We start from the raw sequence: 22,352 nt of genomic DNA on the forward strand, positions 1-22,352 counted from the left end.
GGTTCACTATGTCTTCCCGTAACATAAAGTTGTATATCCTTTTTCCAACTTTATGCGGCGGGGTCTAGATACTAGATGTTTTTTTTATTTACGTTATTGATAAAAAGTTGCATGAAAACTGATTGTAACTTGTTTATTAGTGGCAAATGTTCATCAATAATAAGTTACTACTACTCAATAACAATTTGGTCCATCAGTGATGAATAAGCGCGAACGACAACATGTGCACTAATGACAAGTTAGGCGACTTATAGGTGTCATCCTGGAATTTTAAATTTTAAGTTAAGTTTGGTATATGTTAAATAATCAAGTTTATATAAGAAATTATCTCATCCAAGTCTTTTTATGTCAATGTCGATGGAAGTCTATAATGACTTTCATACTCGGCAACTGGGAAAGAAATACACAAGAATGTGGAAACATGCTACATTTATTGCTATTTTCAGAAATTTCCAAAAGTACGGATGAGGGATCTATGATTTTCAACTCAAGAATCAAACAAATATTGAAAGGGTGTTGCTAAACATATCATCATGTATACCATTTTTATTGAATACACACTCTCTAAACTTATTAGATCAATTACTATTAGCTCTTAACATTATTTATATACATATTAGTCACTACAAAAAGTTTTTCACTTAACAGTCTCCAATCTCCACTGCATATATCAAATTAAAAACAATTAACCTATTACGATTAATTTTTTTTTTAGTATTAATATTGTAAATATTTATAATATCTTTTTTAAAATTTTAATAGTATCAATATGTATATATATGTGTGTGTGTGTGTGTGTGTGTGGAGTTTTATAAATATAATAATACATCGATAATGATAATAATAAATATTATTATTATGACAGGATAATAAATACAAAAAATGAGGAAAAAAACTTTACAATTTTTAATTTAATATTTTAAAGAGAGACCATAAAATGTAAAAAAATGTTACATGAATGTAATGATGTAAAATAAAATTCTTAGAAGGAAATGAAATTAAGAGATAAAAAAAATAAAATAAAAAAAACTTTATAGTTTTTAATTTTAATATTTTCAATGGACACCATAAAATACAATAAAAATGTTACAAAGGAGTAATATATCAAATAAAATTCTTAAAGGAGAAAATTTAGGGGAGGGGTAGGTATAGCCTAAGGCAACATTAAATTGTATACATGCATAAAAACATTTCATCATGTGTTTCAAATTTAATACAACATTTTCATACACCTTATGAAAAAAAGACAACAAAAAATTAAATGCAATTGTTTATAATATAAAAGTGCTGTATAATTCGTAAAAGAGGTGTATGAAACTATAATCCCTTAAGGGCAACCACACGCCCACTCAATTAAGCATGGATAGGGAGCTTGATCTTCGGGTAGTAGAACTTGGACTGGGCAACATAATATGGTTGTTTAGTTAATATGAAAAAAAAAATACTTAGATACCTATTTTATGAGTGACGAAGCTTGACCGAGTTCGTTGAGAGGGTGAGGGGGGGGGGGGGGGGTTGATTGAAAATGTATTAAAAAATCATAAACGATGGGGGCTAGGCTTAAATTTATGGTCGAAAATCTAGGCATATAAATTCCCGGGTGAAAACATGTAAACTTTCACTGCTGTATAAAAAAACAAGACCTCACTAGGCTTCGCCAATACTTATGACCTGCTGACAAGACCTCACTAAGCTTCGCCAATACTTATGACCTATAAATTACCATTTAAATTTTATAATCTTTACAGCTCTCGTACTTCTCTTAAAAATTCTATTTTTACATCAAATAACATACGTTCAAATGAAGGATGAAAAAAAATGCAAAACACATGTCAGTTAAAAAAACACCCGTACGTACTTTTCAACGCACACGTGAATGTTCAATGTTGAGAAGTGAATACGAAATCTGAAAAAATGTAGTTTTATAGTCGTTTATAATATAAGCCATTAGAAATAATAAAAACTAGCGGTTAATTAATAAATATATTTATTTATTGGTTGGTTGTGTGAGTAGTAGTGAGTTTTCAACTTTTCATGCTAAGAAAAGAATGTGGCAATCTATCAAATAAAAATCACTAATACTTAATATTATTATATTATATATTAATAAAAATGATGTTAACTTTCTGCCTCATACATATATGCATGCATGATATACATTCCAATTAGCGAGTGACCAACCGAGTAGACCATTTCAAGGGTCAGACACATTCATGGAGACGACTTTCACGACGACCCGTTGATCCATTCAACATCATGCATATGCATGCATATACATACATCCATACATATAGTTATATACACATATACTACCAACTCCTATGTCCAAACTCCAAAGTGTACACGATGTGTACTCGTTTATGTACGCGGCACTTACAACCATAATATATAACACCCCATGTCGGCCTTCTAGCTTCCCAATTCAATTATTTTCATTCAAATAAACAAACAAACAAACAAATAAAACAAGTGTTGTGAGTTGTCACACCCGAAAATGTCCCAACCACCTCCGCGGGTGATACCGAAAAGAGGGGAGGTGGTCAGGGGCAGCTTGAAAATGGTGGCCTTGTATCTCTGCTGCTGCTTCTGGAGGCCGAGTACTCGTTCTCACAAGTCGGCTTCGGTTCCCGCTTACTAATGATCATCAAATTATTGAAGTTAACTTTGGTTGTGTGTAGTTTTGGAGGTTGACTGCTTGTGTGGATGGTTTCGGTTCCCCTTTCAGTTTGCTGTGTGTATGTAAATATGCAAATAATAATATTATGAAAAGGATGATAATAATTAATGTTTTTGTGAAAATGAAGTAATTAAATTTGAGGAAGTCATTGAAACAAGTTTGTATATGATTGGTTTAAATAAGTATGCAAATAACAAAATTAACTAGAGGTGTGTTAAGCTTTAAGCCCGGCCGGACCTACCCTTGTGGCACGGGAACAGCTGTCAAAACTGTAAATAATAATATCAAAGAGATGATAATAATTAATGGTTTTATGAAAATGAAGTAATTTAATTTGAGGAAATCATTGAAACAAGGATAAGTATATATGAGAGGTTTTAATAAGTTAAAAAGCAAGTAACAAAATTAGTTAGAAGTGCATGTATTAAGCTTTAAGCCAGGGGCGTACCTACCCTTGCGGTACAGAGACAGGTGTCAAAACAAAAAGAAAAGAAAAACGTATTTGCGACTAAAGATGTTTCTGTTGCTGTTATTGTGAATGTAATTATCCCTCTCACTTCTTTCTTAGTGATAAAATGTTTGGGCTCTTCAATAAAGACTCAAGTCCGAATCTCACTTGTGTCATTTTGGAATATTGAAAATGAAGATTTAAGATAGGCATTATGTAAAGATTGGTAGTTTGAAACCCGCGCCCACCCGGGTTTTCGTCTCACCGTGTGTTACGCCAGAGAGTTATGCTCTTGTGGTGGCACAATGATTGTCAAGAGGCAGTCGGCGATATGGTTTTCCGGGAGAACGCCCAATCCAAACTTTAAAAGCCAGCGTGGGCCCAGTTAAAACAACATAGTCTGGCCAGAGTGAGGCAACTGGGCTCTTCAAATTTAAAGAATGCGGTAACCTAAATACAAGAAAGTCATCGTTTTAATAATATAATAAGTGTAATTATAGTGTGTTGCAAATTGTTTCAATAGTGATACTTAAATAGGAAATTAACATGTTATTTTGAACTTCAGATGAATTAATATCTAAATTTTGGAAACTGAATCTGTTTTGAGACTCCACTTCTTATAGAAAAATAAATTTAGTTTTCACTTACTCCTAAATGTATCCAAGCTTTTGAGTTGCTTGACCGATGTACAGAGCCGGTCATGAGAGGTGGCAGGGTAGTCAACGGCCCAAGGCCCGCTATCTCGTTAGACCCGAAATATATATATTTTTAAAAATATATATATATATATATATATATTTGTGAAAAAAATATGTATAATCAACGTTCAACACAATTACATAATCACTAGCTTGGTCTAGTGGCAAAGAGGTATGACATCTAACTAAGAGGTTGTGGGTTTTAATTTTATTTGAGACATTTTTAAGTTTAGTTTTATACAAAAGTTTTTTACATAACTTAAATATAACCAAGTAAGTTCATTTAAAATTATTTTTTTTAAACCCAATAAAATATTTCTTAAGGAGAAAAATTTTTTTCGCCTTTGATCCAAAAAAATTTTCACATTCTTGAAGCCGACCCTACCGATAATACTTGTAAGGCCCCGAACCCGGTAGCCCTACTTTAGCGTCGGATTTACTCATAAACACAGTCCTTCAAATCAGAGTTTATTAAAACTTTTCGCGGAATATAAAACATCAATCATTTGTTACAAAACATTAAATCTTTTCTTTGATACCATATCACAAAACTTTATATTTAAAACATCTTTACTTCTTTCTTCAGATGCCAGCCGTTCAATCCATGCCGTGTGTCATCCTCATGCTAACTCTATAATCAGCTCACTTGCGTGCATACTAAAAGTCAGCTACGCTGAGTGAGTTCTAGTTAATCAGGCAACATACAATTTTATTCTCATATATTTCTTAACGTATCCGAAGGCACATATTTCTACCTTAACCTCGTATAAATATCCATAGGAGGATCATCACGTAATATCTATTAAAAGAACCTTTACCATTACCATACTATATAGAATTTCCATAGGAGGAACACTCTGTATACTTTCCATAGAAGGAACACTTTACTATCCATAGAAGGAACCCTATTCTTTCCATAGAAGGAACCCTATACTTTCCATAGAAGGAACCCTATACTTTCCATAGAAGGAACACTATACTTTCCATAGAAGGAACATTATACTTTCCATAAAAGGAACATTTTACTTTCCATAAAAGGAACATTATACTATCCATGTAAGGAACTCTATATATATCCATATGAGGAACACTATCTATGAGTTATTATTTAATATCCATGTAAGGAGCTAATCACTTCCCTTGACGATACGTGCAACATCCGAAGATCGTTCACGTACCGACAAGCTTTCATTCATAATGTTTATACATCATCCTCACATTACATACAATATTAATATCTTTATTTACATCCTGACAGTACGTGCAATATCCGAAGATCGTTCACGTACCGTCATGCAATCAATCATATCTATCACATATATCATACACGGCATACACTTACCATTTAAGGTAAGTGTATTAACTATCACATTGAGTATGCACACAGCCCCGAAAACGTAACACATAAATGGGGCTAGAAACTCACCTGAACTCTGCTTCTTTTTCTGATAGCTGTAAATCCCTTCCTTAACTGAGCTCGGCTGACTGTACAAGTTACACGTATCAATACTCGTCTGATCTAATCTAGCGGCCTAGTATTAGCTTACTTTTACTTATCGCTTTTAATTTATTTTCTAATCAAACTTGGCTTTAGGCGAAGTTAACCCTCGGGCGAACTTGGCTTCAGGCGAAGTTAAACCTCAGGCGAACTTAGCTTTAGGCGAAGTTAAACCTCAGGCGAACTTAGCTTTAGGCGAAGTTAAACCTCAGGCGAACTTATCATCAGGCGAACTTAAACCTCAGGCGAACTTATCATCAGGCGAACTTAAACCTCAGGCGAACTTGTCATCAGGCGAACTTAGCTTGCAGGCGAAGTTCATCAGGCGAACTTAGCTTGCAGGCGAAGTTCATCGCTTGAAGGCGAAGTTGCCCAGATGAAGGCGAAGTTGCCCAGATGAAGGCGAAGTTGCCCAGATGAAGGCGAAGTTGCCCAGATGTCCGCTGTTTCGGTTTCTGATCAACATTTCGGGCGATTTTAACACCCTTGCTATGGTTCAATACCACCCACTACACTTCCCGACCATTTTTGGTCGTTTATACACTGAAAGCTCGGATCTTTAAACTTCCAAGATCAAGATTCATACCTTTTGAACTTGTTTGGATCTCGTTTATCTTGGTATCACCACTAATCTTTCTCTCTTACCCGGACCTCACTCGATCCTCCCTTCTTTCTCGGCCCGGCCGGCGGCGGTTTTGGGTGCTTGGTGTGTGTGTATGTGTGTGTGGAGTGTGCTTGGATAAAGATAGAATGAAGATATTTTGGGGTGTTAGGGTATTTATATCCTTGAGATCCCATGGACCTAAGGCCCATTCTCATTTAACCCATCCTAATTAATCCAAGTCCACAACCCACATCCATTACCCAACACTAGCCCGACCCATACCAACTCCTATTCTATTATTTATTTCCTGATAACCCGGGTAAACTTTCTCTCTATTATTAAGTAACATAATTAATATTACTTGGAAATTTCGGGATGTTACAAGTCTTCCCTCCTTAAAGAGGTTTCGTCCCCGAAACCTAACTTATTCTCTATAAAAGGAAAAACTTCTTATATTTACACGCTTCATTGAATCGCCTTCGCTTTCTGAGTTATCCTTCTTACTTCCGACTTTGCAGTCATCGAATGGTGGTCATGTGTTTTAGCTATTTAAGGTAGCTTGTCCATGAGACCCTCGATGTACCACAACTCATCTCATACCTCCAAGGGCTTCGATTAGTACTTTTAACACTATTGTCTAAAACAACCTTTCATCATAGCATAATAATCATTCATAACCAAACTCAATATATTACACGCCACAGATAAACATAAGTTTTAAACCCTAACACGAAACAAGTCCTTAAGCAAAAGTAACTTAATAAAACCATTGCATGAGCAATTATTCCTTCATCAGGTGTCCCTCTCTGCAGTTTCCCCAAGTCTTCATCCTTTCACACCTCCCGCCCCTGATTCCTTGCAATCCCTAGCCAGGTGCCCACGTCCTCCACATTTGTGACACCTATGGTAATCATTACATTCCCAAGAGGAATGTCCTGCTCTTCCAAACCTGTAGCAAACACCTAATCCCTTTCTGCACTCTCCGGGGTGTCTCTTCCGACATTTTTCACAAGCAGTGAACCCCTCTTGCCTTGCCTTCTTTTTGCGTGGATCCACCTCATTGGCTTCCTCTGGTTCTGGGGTTGGGTTCTTTTTCTTCGGTTCCATCTTCTCCCCTTCACAGTTGGCAAGGTCCTCATAAATCATCTCGGCCAATTCCACGGCCGAGTCAAATGTTGCGGGCTTACTAGACTTAACCAAAGTGCGAACATTCCGCGGAAGTCCCCTCACGTAACACTTGATCCTTTTAGCTTCGGTGTTCACCATGTCAGGTACCAACCTAGACATGCGGTTGAATTCAGTAGTATACTCCCGTTGTGTCATCTCTCCCGCTTTCAAATTCAGAAACTTCATCTCCACTCTTTCAACTTCTGTATCAGCGCAGAACCTCTTCATCACCATGTCCTTTAGGTCATTCCAACTCATCGCCTTGATCTCTTCACGGGTCTTCCTCTGCTCCACACTCTCCCACCAATACATAGCCTCATCTTCAAAAGATTGAGTGGCATAACCGACAGCTTGGTCAGGACGGCACTCGCTAATGCAGATAACCTTATCCATGGCGGTTATCCACTGAAGAGTAGCGATTGCGTCTCCTAAACCAGTCAGCTTAGGCGGGTCACAACCTTTGAAAGACTTATAGTTGCAACTTCCTCGGCCCCTCTTCCTATCATCATCTTTCACAGACTTTACCTCACTCGAGTCACCCCTTTCCCTCTCGTCATCCTTTCTATTATTACCACCTGCTCCTTCAACGGTTCGTTCACGGCTTCCAGCAGATCCTTCGGGATTCAGGTTCTTCACAGCAGCAACTACAGCTTGAACAATGGCTGCTTGAACAGTAGGGCTAAGTTGAACTTCTTCGTTGTTGTTACGGTCTCCTCCTGCGGCGCTCCCTTCATCTTCGGTGTGGGAAACTTCTTCTACCGAGGGTTGCCGGACAAGACGAGGCCTGCCACGACGTCCAGTGCGACCCCCAGTTCCCACAACTTCTCCAGCTCCAGCCATCAGTATTCTTAAAGGGACAACACAAACATCATCACTCAAGGAACTATTTAGTACAAGGATAGCAAGGCTAACAGGTAATAACAGTGGCCAGCTGTGACTAGCTGATCACGTTGCTTTCCGTGTCCTATTCGCTTCCCTTTATGAGTCTATTTGTGCTGGTTCTACTTAAGCAGTTAGTCAAATCAAACAATCAATTACCTCTATCCTTATCGTTCACGTATCTTTTCTTTATCATTAACATATATCATTTAATTATACACCTTACCTTTTCTGATTTTTTTGCTTGAGCGACACATGGCATTCTTGAACTGGCATATTCTTTCTTTTCTTACTTAAATCCCATTCTCTGTTCGAGTCTAAGCATGTAGGATGCTTAAATCTCTCGAACTTATGCTCTGATACCAACTTGTAAGGCCCCGAACCCGTTAGCCTATAACACCCCGACCAAAGGCGGATTATACATCGGGGCGCCACATATTGTTTCATTACTCGTGACACTATTGGGTGTCAATATTTAATAAATACATTCATTCGCGCACGCGCAGAGTAAACACAAGATAGCATAAATCAACATAAATCAATATATTATAAATCATAATATTCGAACAGCAATAACTTGTCTTGATACATTTTAATCTAGGTCCAAAATAAAGAAAACTTCCTACGTGACCACAAGCTCCAAAACAGCTACGCAAACCTGAACATGTGTTAAAATAAACGTCAAACACTTGCGTGTTGGTGAGAAATCAAGTTTAATAGATAATAATAGATAACAATAAATCTGCGCGCAACACGTGTATGTCTGGTGTTTAACAAGGGTGTAATCAGATTGTGATCAAGCCTAAATAGATCATAGCTCATAGTTCAATCCGTGCTCCCAATTGAGCACAAAAACAAGAAAACATCTGTGCAAGTGTAAACAAAAGAAAACCGTAAACGATAGGTCTCCCGTGTTCATCTAATGGATCCATGAAAACTGCGGAATAGGCCGAACAAAGCGGTTAATGATACACACATACAAATAAACAGCCAAGTAAACGTCCTTAACACATGGGATACTGCGCGACTAAAGTTCATAAACCAGTTTAAGACTCAAGTTTGTACGAACACATGAACATCCCAAAACATTAAAAATAAAAAGGGATTAGGTACGAGATTACTCACTTGATAAACGATGCGGTGTAAGATAAAGCAAGAACCAACTTTAAACAAGCACAAGTTAACCTATAAATAAGATTATTGTTTTAATGATTTGTTTTAAGTCTTGATTACAAGTTAGCATAATTAATAAGTAAATTATTATATATAATATATATATATTACCGAAAATCAGGGCAGAACAGGAGAGAAAGACGGAGGCAGAGAGGAAGACGGCAAAGAGAGCAAGGAGGAGAAAGATAATAAGTGTTTGTGTGTGTAGTGTTAAGAAAATAGCATTATTATTTATAGAGAAACCCTAGGGAACACAATCCCTAGAAAAAGGGGAAAAGATCTCAAAAAGCAAAAGGTTCCAAAAGCAAAAGATATCAAAAGATATGGCAGTTGCAGGGGGCAAGATAAAGCTGACAGGGAACAGTAAACAGGCATGGGCGGGTCAGATAAAGGTACTGGTCAAAGCATGGAAAAGCAGATCTCAAAAGATAATGTCAGTCACTTTTTCTGTCAACCAATGGGGTTGGTGCGCATGCTGCGCCAAAAGTGGCTTTTCAGACATAAGATAGGTCAGGTTAACAACACAGAAGATAAGACAACACAAAAGTAAACAGCTGGACAAACAGAAGAAGAGACTCAAAGGGGTAGCGCGAGAAGGCATCGAGCGCGAAGGCAAAAGTGCGCGAGCGCGAAGGCAGACAGAACCAACCTTAACGCGTCGCGGGAAGAATTACATTTCTAAGCGCGCCGCGGGGAGAACTTCAATTCTAGGCGCGTCGCGAGAAGAACTATATTCCTTAGCGCGTCGCGGGAAGAACGGTATCCATAGCGCGCCGCGGGAAGAACTAAAATCCTTAGCGCGCTGCGGGGACAGTTCGTCTCGCGTATCGCAGTAACAGGTGGTCTTCACGCAGGCTTCCTTGTAAGGAGTCTGGCACGCGGAGCTGCGCAGACAACCTTAGGCGGGAAGGAACAAAGGACAAAAAGAGGGTTCAAGGCTTAAGGGCGGGACGGCGACAAGAGGGAAAAGAAGAGAGAAGAGGGACGGGAAGGAAAATATATTATTATTATTAAAATATAAGTATAAATAAATATTAAATCATAAAAGAAAGAGACCGGATTAGAGAAACGGGTACTGGGTCGGGTCGGATAGGGCAGATGTCACAGTCTCCCCTACTTTAAGAAATTTCGTCCCGAAATTTATCTCGAAGTAGGTTGCGCAGAGAACAGGTGCGGGTACTTGTTCTTCATTTGATCTTCCCTTTCCCATGTAAACTCGGCTCCGCGCTTGGACTCCCAGCGAACTTTCACGATAGGGATACGACTGGGCTTGGTTCGCTTAACCTCGCGATCCATAATCTCAACAGGCTTCTCAACGAAATGCATAGATTCATCAACTTGAACTTCATCAAGTGGAATGTGAAGGTTCTCGTCAGCTAAACACTTCTTGAGATTGGATACATGGAACGTTGGATGCACATTACTGAGCGCGGGCGGTAGGTCAAGTCTGTAAGCAACTTTTCCTACACGCGCGAGAATCTTAAATGGTCCAACATATCGAGGAGCAAGCTTACCTTTCTTCCCAAAGCGGACAACACCCTTCCAGGGCGACACTTTGAGGAGAACAAGATCACCAACTTGAAATTCGAGAGGCTTTCGCCTGCGATCTGCGTAACTCTTCTGTCGGCTTCTGGCAGTCAGCAGATGATCACGGATCTTGGCGATTTTATCGGTTGTTTCTTGAACAAGTTCGGGTCCTGTGACTTGAGCTTCTCCCACTTCGCTCCAACAAATCGGGGAGCGACACTTACGACCGTAAAGTGCTTTAAATGGGGCCATACCGATACTGGAATGATAGCTGTTATTATAAGAGAACTCGATCAAAGGCAGGTGCGAATCCCAATTACCTCCAAAATCAAGAACACAAGATCGGAGCATATCCTCAAGAGTTTGAATAGTTCGCTCAGACTGACCGTCAGTCTGAGGATGATATGCCGTACTCATGTCCAAGCGAGTTCCTAGCGCAGATTGGAGAGATTTCCAAAAGCGGGATATAAAACGGCCATCGCGATCGGATATGATGCTCAAAGGAGTACCATGGCGGCAGACAATTTCCTTGACATAAAGCTGCGCGAGATGCTCAACACGGTAGTTTTCACGAATGGGCAGAAAGTGAGCAGACTTAGTCAAACGATCCACTATTACCCCAAATGCTATCATGTTTGCTTGTCGTCAAAGGTAACTTGGTAATGAAGTCCATCGCTACACATTCCCATTTCCACGTAGGAATTTCCGGTTGTTCGAGCAAACCAGATGGGCGTTGGTGTTCAGCTTTCACCTTAGAACAAGTCAGGCATCTAGCTACGAACACAGCAATATCCTTTTTCATACCGGGCCACCAATAAGTAATGCGCAAATCCTTGTACATCTTATCAGCGCCGGGATGAATAGAATACCGAGATTTATGCGCTTCACTCAGGATATCAGCGCGAAGATTCTCATAAAAGGGAATCCAGATGCGATTAAGATAGCAGAGAATTCCACTCAGATTAGGAACAAAGTGCGCTTCCGCGCCACACGCTAACTCGGCGCGAAGATTACCATTACCGATGGATGCGCGCTGCGCGTCACGAATACGCGATTCAAGGTTGCTTTGAATCGGCGCAAAGTGAAGCTGCGTGCGCGGCAAGATACAGTTAAGCTGGCAGGGTTTTCGGCTGAGCGCATCGGCTACCACATTAGCCTTACCAGGATGATACCGGATCTCACAATCGTAATCGCTGATGAGCTCGTTCCATCGGCGTTGCCTCATGTTAAGTTCCTTCTGATCAAAGATATGCTGAAGGCTTTTATGGTCAGTGTAGAGGATACACTTAGTACCATAAAGGTAGTGTCTCCAGATCTTCAAGGCAAATACAACTGCACCAAGTTCGAGGTCGTGAGTCGTATAATTCTTTTCATGAACCTTGAGTTGCCTCGATGCGTAAGCGATAACCTTGCCTCGTTGCATAAGAACACAACCGAGACCTTGGTTGGATGCATCGCAATACACAACAAAATCTTCATTACCCTCAGGTAGCGCAAGAACAGGAGCTTCACACAACAATCGCTTGAGCGTTAGAAAGGCTTCTTCTTGCTTCGAGCCCCAAATATACGGTTTACCTTTGTGCGTCAGAGCTGTTAAAGGCAAAGCGATCTTCGAGAAGTTCGAAATGAAGCGCCGGTAATAACCAGCTAAGCCCAGAAAGGAACGGATCTCAGAAGGAGTGGTCGGCGTAATCCAGTTCTTGATTGCTTCAATCTTGGATGGGTCGACATGAATACCCATCTTGTTTACAACATGACCAAGAAACTGTACTTCATCAGACCAGAATTCACACTTGGAAAGCTTGGCAAATAGCTGCTCGGTTCGAAGCTTTTGCAATACCAATCGGAGATGTTGCTCATGCTCGGCCTTGGTCTTAGAATACACCAGAACGTCATCGATAAACACAATCACGAATTTATCCAAGAAGGGCCTACACACCCGATTCATTAGATCCATAAAAACGGCGGGTGCATTGGTTAAACCGAAGGACATGACCAAGAATTCAAAATGGCCATAACGAGTTCGAAAAGCAGTCTTCGGAACATCTTCATCGCGGATACGCAACTGGTGATAGCCAGAGCGGAGATCAATCTTGGAAAAACAAGAGGCACCTTGGAGTTGATCAAAGAGGTCGTCAATACGCGGTAAGGGATACCGGTTTTTAATGGTGAGTTTGTTCAACTCGCGGTAATCAATACACATGCGAAACGATCCATCTTTCTTTTTAACGAACAACACCGGAGCACCCCAGGGCGAAGAGCTAGGGCGAATGAATCCTTTAGCAGTCAACTCTTGAAGTTGGCTTGCCAGTTCTTGCATCTCAGCGGGCGCAAGACGGTAAGGAGATTTAGCTACGGGGGAAGCACCAGGGACAAGATCAATACGGAACTCGACTTCACGAGCGGGAGGAATACCAGGAAGATCATCAGGAAAAACTTCAGGGAATTCACGCACAACAGGGATATCGCGAAGCTTCTTCTCTTCAGCAGGTTTAACCACATGGGCTAGAAATGCAATACACTTCTTCCGCATGAGTCTTTGGGCTTCGGCGCAAGACATAAGCTTAAGACCACTGGAGGGTTTTTCGCCGTAGATATGAAGATCACCATTTTCTCGAGGTATGCGAATCATCTTCTTGGCGCAAATAACTTCGGCGCGATTATGCGTAAGCCAGTCCATACCAATGATAACATCAAAGCTTCCAAGAGGCATGGGGATGAGGTCGATCAGAAAATCGTTTTCGTTAAGGTTAAGCGTGCAATCTTTAATCACTGAGTTTATTAAAATAGCTTCACCATTAGCCAATTCAACTGAAAAATCTTCTTTTAAGTTATCGCGCGGTCGCGCAAGCTTCTGCTCAAAGGCGCGAGAGATAAAACTTCGATCGGCGCCAGTATCAAAAAGTACAGAAGCATAAAATCCGTTAAGCAAAAATGTACCATTAACTACGTCATTATTCGCTTGCGCTTGGTGCGCGGTTATGTTAAAAGCTCGTCCACAGCGTCACTTGGTTTGAAATCTGGTTCACCGGATTCGCTTGCGTAATCTGAACTTGTAGTCTCGGGCACGCGTTCCGGAAATGACTGGGATCACCGCAGTTATAGCACGACCTGGGTCGTGGATTTTGGTAGGTTGGTTGTGGGTTCTGCGGGTAGACTGGTGGTGTTTGTGCGATCGGGTTGACGGGAGGGACTCTACAGAACTCAGCAGAGTGACCAACGCGGCCACATCGGTTACATTGTCGACACGGGGTTTGGGTTGGGTGGTGAAGTCTACAGGTTGGGCAAAAGGGTTGGTTTCCTGTGTAAGGTTTCTTAGGTGGCGGGGCAGGGAGTGCTGGATTGGTCAAGGCATAGTTGTGGACTATAGGGGGAGTTGGGTAGGCTGACAGTGGGTTAGGCGCGTAAACTGGAGGTTGGTAGATGGGTTGCTGGACAATGGGCGGGTTGGTAAGCGCATAGGCTTTGCGCCTGCGCTTGAGGTTGTTACGGTTTGAGGGTTCTGGTTTGGTTTCTGTTGGTTCAGGGGCAGTCTTGGTGGGTTTGGTCTTCTCAGATCCCCGCAGGAACAGGGTTCCTGTTCTGACATGGTTGTCGCTGAGCACAGCGGCCAACTCGATGGCGTCAGAGAGGGTTACTGGGTTTCTGGCCCATACAGAATCTTGAATTTCCATGGGGAGACCCCCAAGGAATTTCTCGATTGCTCGGCGTGAAGGGGTAACAAGGTGAGGGACCAGTAAGCTTAGCTCGTGGAAGCGCGTCGCGTACTCGCGCGCTTCTCCACTGTATTGCTTAAGATTCCAAAATTCTTCCTCCAGGCGCTTAACTTCGTTGGGAGGGCAGAATTCTCGCGTCAGAATTTCCTTGAATTCCTCCCATGTCATGCTAGAAGCAGCTTCTGCGCCACGCGCATGAGCTACTCCATTCCACCATGTAAGCGCTCTGGATTCCAGGACACTGGAGGCATATAGGGTTCGTCTGTCTGAGGGGCATTGGGTGTGGAGGAAAGTGTTTTCATATTTCTCAAGCCACTGGAGCATCACGGTGGCTCCTTCAAGGCCTGTGAACTTTGGAGGGTTACCCGCATTGAAGGATTTAATGTTGTAACCGGAGGTGTTGGTATTGTTTTGGCACAAAGCTTGGGCTATTGCGGCGGCCATTTCCTGGGAACGTTGCAGCGAACGTCTGCGCGAGGCTTCTCTCCTCAGATGGCGGCGAGATAGCGGAGGCATTCTATAAAAGTTTTAGTTTTGTTAATATCTTAGCGCAAAGTATAATCTTATAAAGCTTGGTTTCGCGGGGTTAGATACCATCAACAGTTAAAAGTAAAACATGAATTTGAATGCAAACTTAATACAGATAACAAATTCGAATCGAGAATCGACAATTCATGTATCACCATGACTTTCCGAATTCCCAATTTAAAATATACGAGCAAACGAGTATTGGAGATTGACGATTCATGTATCACCATGACTTTTCAATCTTCAATATAAAATATACAAGAAAATGAGTATTGGAGGTTGACAATTCATGTATCACCATGACTTTTCAAGTCTCCAACCTCAGAACATAATCGCAAATGGAAATTGAAAACCAACTATTCATGTATCACCATGACTTTTCGGATTTTCAAGTCCAACAAACGAATATGTAAGTAAAATCAATAAAAATCGAAATTCAACAAAAATCAAAATATCGCGGAATAGAACATAAAATCATATACTGCGTCTGCGCAAGCATATTTATAAATAACGAGTAATTAACAATAAGCGCGAAATCATGAGATTTCTCTTATGCGCGAGAAGGGACTCTTAGGTATTCTAGGCCGTTACGTCTAACCACCTATCCTAAAGTCAACGAGCTCTGATACCAATCTGTAACACCCCGACCAAAGGCGGATTATACATCGGGGCGCCACATATTGTTTCATTACTCGTGACACTATTGGGTGTCAATATTTAATAAATACATTCATTCGCGCACGCGCAGAGTAAACACAAGATAGCATAAATCAACATAAATCAATATATTATAAATCATAATATTCGAACAGCAATAACTTGTCTTGATACATTTTAATCTAGGTCCAAAATAAAGAAAACTTCCTACGTGACCACAAGCTCCAAAACAGCTACGGCAAACCTGAACATGTGTTAAAATAAACGTCAAACACTTGCGTGTTGGTGAGAAATCAAGTTTAATAGATAATAATAGATAACAATAAATCTGCGCGCAACACGTGTATGTCTGGTGTTTAACAAGGGTGTAATCAGATTGTGATCAAGCCTAAATAGATCATAGCTCATAGTTCAATCCGTGCTCCCAATTGAGCACAAAAACAAGAAAACATCTGTGCAAGTGTAAACAAAAGAAAACCGTAAACGATAGGTCTCCCGTGTTCATCTAATGGATCCATGAAAACTGCGGAATAGGCCGAACAAAGCGGTTAATGATACACACATACAAATAAACAGCCAAGTAAACGTCCTTAACACATGGGATACTGCGCGACTAAAGTTCATAAACCAGTTTAAGACTCAAGTTTGTACGAACACATGAACATCCCAAAACATTAAAAATAAAAAGGGATTAGGTACGAGATTACTCACTTGATAAACGATGCGGTGTAAGATAAAGCAAGAACCAACTTTAAACAAGCACAAGTTAACCTATAAATAAGATTATTGTTTTAATGATTTGTTTTAAGTCTTGATTACAAGTTAGCATAATTAATAAGTAAATTATTATATATAATATATATATATTACCGGAAATCAGGGCAGAACAGGAGAGAAAGACGGAGGCAGAGAGGAAGACGGCAAAGAGAGCAAGGAGGAGAAAGATAATAAGTGTTTGTGTGTGTAGTGTTAAGAAAATAGCATTATTATTTATAGAGAAACCCTAGGGAACACAATCCCTAGAAAAAGGGGAAAAGATCTCAAAAAGCAAAAGGTTCCAAAAGCAAAAGATATCAAAAGATATGGCAGTTGCAGGGGGCAAGATAAAGCTGACAGGGAACAGTAAACAGGCATGGGCGGGTCAGATAAAGGTACTGGTCAAAGCATGGAAAAGCAGATCTCAAAAGATAATGTCAGTCACTTTTTCTGTCAACCAATGGGGTTGGTGCGCATGCTGCGCCAAAAGTGGCTTTTCAGACATAAGATAGGTCAGGTTAACAACACAGAAGATAAGACAACACAAAAGTAAACAGCTGGACAAACAGAAGAAGAGACTCAAAGGGGTAGCGCGAGAAGGCATCGAGCGCGAAGGCAAAAGTGCGCGAGCGCGAAGGCAGACAGAACCAACCTTAACGCGTTGCGGGAAGAATTACATTTCTAAGCGCGCCGCGGGGAGAACTTCAATTCTAGGCGCGTCGCGAGAAGAACTATATTCCTTAGCGCGTCGCGGGAAGAACGGTATCCATAGCGCGCCGCGGGAAGAACTAAAATCCTTAGCGCGCTGCGGGGACAGTTCGTCTCGCGTATCGCAGTAACAGGTGGTCATCACGCAGGCTTCCTTGTAAGGAGTCTGGCGCGTGGAGCTGCGCAGACAACCTTAGGCGGGAAGGAACAAAGGACAAAAAGAGGGTTCAAGGCTTAAGGGCGGGACGGCGACAAGAGGGAAAAGAAGAGAGAAGAGGGACGGGAAGGAAAATATATTATTATTATTAAAATATAAGTATAAATAAATATTAAATCATAAAAGAAAGAGACCGGATTAGAGAAACGGGTACCTGGGTCGGGTCGGATCGGGCAGATGTCACATAGCCCTACTTTAGCGTCGGATTTACTCATAAACACAGTCCTTCAAATCAGAGTTTATTAAAACTTTTCGCGGAATATAAAACATCAATCATTTGTTACAAAACATTAAATCTTTTCTTTGATACCATATCACAAAACTTTATATTTAAAACATCTTTACTTCTTTCTTCAGATGCCAGCCGTTCAATCCATGCCGTGTGTCATCCTCATGCTAACTCTATAATCAGCTCACCTGCGTGCATACTAAAAGTCAGCTACGCTGAGTGAGTTTTAGTTAATCAGGCAACATACAATTTTATTCTCATATATTTCTTAACGTATCCGAAGGCACATATTTCTACCTTAACCTCGTATAAATATCCATAGGAGGATCATCACGTAATATCTATTAAAAGAACTTTTACCATTACCATACTATATAGAATTTCCATAGGAGGAACACTCTGTATACTTTCCATAGAAGGAACACTTTACTATCCATAGAAGGAACCCTATTCTTTCCATAGAAGGAACCCTATACTTTCCATAGAAGGAACCCTATACTTTCCATAGAAGGAACACTATACTTTCCATAGAAGGAACATTATACTTTCCATAAAAGGAACATTTTACTTTCCATAAAAGGAACATTATACTATCCATGTAAGGAACTCTATATATATCCATATGAGGAACACTATCTATGAGTTATTATTTAATATCCATGTAAGGAGCTAATCACTTCCCTTGACGATACGTGCAATATCCGAAGATCGTTCACGTACCGACAAGCTTTCATTCATAATGTTTATACATCATCCTCACATTACATACAATATTAATATCTTTATTTACATCCTGACAGTACGTGCAATATCCGAAGATCGTTCACGTACCGTCATGCAATCAATCATATCTATCACATATATCATACACGGCATACACTTACCATTTAAGGTAAGTGTATTAACTATCACATTGAGTATGCACACAGCCCCGAAAACGTAACACATAAATGGGGCTAGAAACTCACCTGAACTCTGCTTCTTTTTCTGATAGCTGTAAATCCCTTCCTTAACTGAGCTCGGCTGACTGTACAAGTTACACGTATCAATACTCGTCTGATCTAATCTGGCGGCCTAGTATTAGCTTACTTTTACTTATCGCTTTTAATTTATTTTCTAATCAAACTTGGCTTTAGGCGAAGTTAACCCTCGGGCGAACTTGGCTTCAGGCGAAGTTAAACCTCAGGCTAACTTAGCTTTAGGCGAAGTTAAACCTCAGGCGAACTTAGCTTTAGGCGAAGTTAAACCTCAGGCGAACTTATCATCAGGCGAACTTAAACCTCAAGCGAACTTATCATCAGGCGAACTTAAACCTCAGGCGAACTTGTCATCAGGCGAACTTAGCTTGCAGGCGAAGTTCATCAGGCGAACTTAGCTTGCAGGCGAAGTTTATCGCTTGAAGGCGAAGTTGCCCAGATGAAGGCGAAGTTGCCCAGATGAAGGCGAAGTTGCCCAGATGTCCGCTGTTTCGGTTTCTGATCAACATTTCGGGCGATTTTAACACCCTTGCTATGGTTCAATACCACCCACTACACTTCCCGACCATTTTTGGTCGTTTATACACTAAAAGCTCGGATCTTTAAACTTCCAAGATCAAGATTCATACCTTTTGAGCTTGTTTGGATCTCGTTTATCTTGGTATCACCACTAATCTTTCTCTCTTACCCGGACCTCGCTCGATCCTCCCTTCTTTCTCGGCCCGGCCGGCGGCTGTTTTGGGTGCTTGGTGTGTGTGTATGTGTGTGTGGAGTGTGCTTGGATAAAGATAGAATGAAGATATTTTGGGGTGTTAGGGTATTTATATCCCTGAGATCCCATGGACCTAAGGCCCATTCTCATTTAACCCATCCTAATTAATCCAAGTCCACAACCCACATCCATTACCCAACACCAGCCCGACCCATACCAACTCCTATTCTATTATTTATTTCCTGATAACCCGGGTAAACTTTCTCTCTATTATTAAGTAACATAATTAATATTACTTGGAAATTTCGGGATGTTACAATACTTTTCCCTTTAGACTTAAGTAAACTAGGAATCACACTTCCACCAAAAAAAAAGAAAAAAGAAAAAGTATATTCGTTTGGTTAACGTTGGTTATAATTTATTCAAAATGTCCTCAAAAGTAGTTAAAAGAAATTAAATAAATCTAGTAAACGTGTTAGAAATCTCTTTCCCTCCTTCCCAAGTTTATAACTTAATTCAAGCCTTCTATGTTGTTGTCTTACTTTTTTACTAGTTTTTATGCACATGCTTGTGCATAAAGTTTTAAAAAGGTATGATGGATTATATTTTCTTCTGAGAGAGTAAATTCATCAAAGACTATGGTTGTAGAAATCATTAGGCATTGCTAACTCAGACGACTTGGGAGTTGCCAGTACTCGGCATTAGTCGAGTATTACTCTGGGATAGCTCACCAAGACCTCGCCTAGGCGGGGAGTACTCGGGAATTACTCATTGAGTACTTGCCGCATAGGCGCGATTTTTACAACCATGCCAAAGACTATAAGTAGGTGGAAATAAAAAACTAATCTTTTTAACTTCTTTATACATTCAATAATTTTTATTTGGTCATTTTATTTTTATATAAAAATCATGTGTGTATAACATTTTGAGTTTGTTGTATTTCATAACGATGAATTTATGTTATTTGAAAGACTTGAATTCATCAAGACTTCCTAACCCTTAATGTTTCAATCATCTGGTGTTTAGTTTGTTGTATTAGTAAATATTAAATGCATTAGCGATTTTTGTACTAAGATAAAAGAACAAAAAGAATGTTGATGGTTGACTAATTCAACCTAATTGTGTATAATTCTTCTTTAATTTACCATTCATGACTCTTGCACGTTAACCATTATGCATATATTCCAAAGTTTTATATTGACACCACTAGCACTAAATGTATTATTATGTTATAGAAAACTTATATTATAAACGGGATAAAACCAAATCTAATCATATTTGATGATATAGAAGAATGGGAACAAGGAGCTGATATGATACCAAAACATTCGGGTCATTATCTGTAGATCTTACTAACAAATTACTACATTAACTTGAGTGAAGTGATGTAACTAAAACCTTATGGTTGAATTAAGAAAAGTTATGTACATGGCTATTTTTTTTTGTTGATTTTAATGCGGTGAGATTTCCAAAAGGATCAACGTAATTCTATAATCGACGGTTTATAGGGATGACGTGGCATACGAGCTGAATGGATTTAATTTCTGGTTTACTACACATTATTGGGATATTTTTTTAACAACCAACAAACAGAGAATTGTCAATGAATGGCAAAAGAAAACCACTAGCTTGCCCAATCCAGCCGTACTGAGCCCTGAAGCACCTCCACGTTAACTCCAGTTCCAGGAAAACCCACCCACCCGATGTAAAGCCCGGTTACCGGTGCCTCACTTTTGACATTGGATTTACTCATAAACACAGTTCTAAATATCAGAGTTAATTAAAACTTTCGCGGAATAACATAAAACATCAATAGTCGTTACAACCATTCATAACTTGTCTTTAAAACATAACTTAAAACATGTCTTTTAGTTCAAACGTTAACAATTAAATCTTCAGATGCCAGCTTCTTTATTCATCCGCCATGTGTCTCCCTTCAAGCCAGCTGTCTCATCCTATTCACCTGCGTGCATATTAAAAGTCAGCTACGCTGAGTGAGTTCTAGTTAATCATACAACATACAACATATTCATAATTACATACTTTCATACGTACCCCATGCTTTCATACTTTCGTTCATACATACTTACTCTTTTCCTTTCATATTCATACCTTACGTTATAATGAACATTTCGCCCTATAACCTTCGCATATATTATTAGGGTATGCAACCCTTTTTAACGTTCGCATATATTTTTAGGGTATGCAACCCTTTAACCTTCGCATATTTTATTAGGGTATGCAACCCTTTAACATTCGCATATATTATTAGGGTATGCAACTCTTTAACCTTCGCATATATTATTAGGGTATGCAGCCCTTTAACCTTACCTTACCTTTCATTATCATCACCACTATCATATCCATACATTTAATATCATACATATCATTGTCGTACATACTTCCTTATTCACATATACATAACATACATACTACACTATACTTTCCTTAACGATACATGCAATACCCGAAGGTCATTCACGTACTGTCAAGCATACATTCGTAACAATCACATTTGTCATTAAGACATACCTTACCATTTAAGGTAAGTGTATTAACATTCACATCGAGTATGCACACAGCCCCAAAAACATAACAAGGAAGTGGGGCTAGAAACTCACCTGAAGTCGGTTACGTTCACCGTTTATGGTAATCTCTTTCTTGAGCTACGCACGATAACTGTATAACAATTACACGTATCAATTAACTATCACTACCCATATCGTCTTCCTAGTTCAATTATTACCCACAACGAACGGGGGTCCGGGGGCAGCGCCCCTGGCAGCGGGGTTCTAGGGGCGGCAGCCTCTAGCGAGGTCCAAGGGGCAGAGCCCCTGGTTGGGGTTAAGCTGTCAGGTCAGCTTGGAAAAATTTTATTTTCGTTAACTGTCTTAACGTATTTTTTTCATTAGGATTTTAAGTTATCATTTTAACTCTCATGTATTCGCAAGCGGTCATAAATGTAAACGAACTTAACTTAAGCGAACTTAACCAGTTAGCGAACTTGGCTGGCGAACTTGCTTGCAAGCGAAGTTGGTTTGTAGGCGAAGTTGTTCAGCAGCCGCCGCTGTTCGGCCATATTTCCCAAAAATCATCTTCGTTTCAACGAGAAATCATCGGATATGATGTTACCCAAACCCGTGATCATTCCCATGGTCTTTTTCGGGTAAAACTTGGCCCG

Source organism: Bidens hawaiensis, unplaced genomic scaffold (genome assembly GCF_021521415.1).
Source record: "Bidens hawaiensis isolate Kalapana, Puna unplaced genomic scaffold, B.hawaiensis_p1.1 tig00050482_1, whole genome shotgun sequence".
Classification (NCBI taxonomy): Eukaryota; Viridiplantae; Streptophyta; class Magnoliopsida; order Asterales; family Asteraceae; genus Bidens; species Bidens hawaiensis.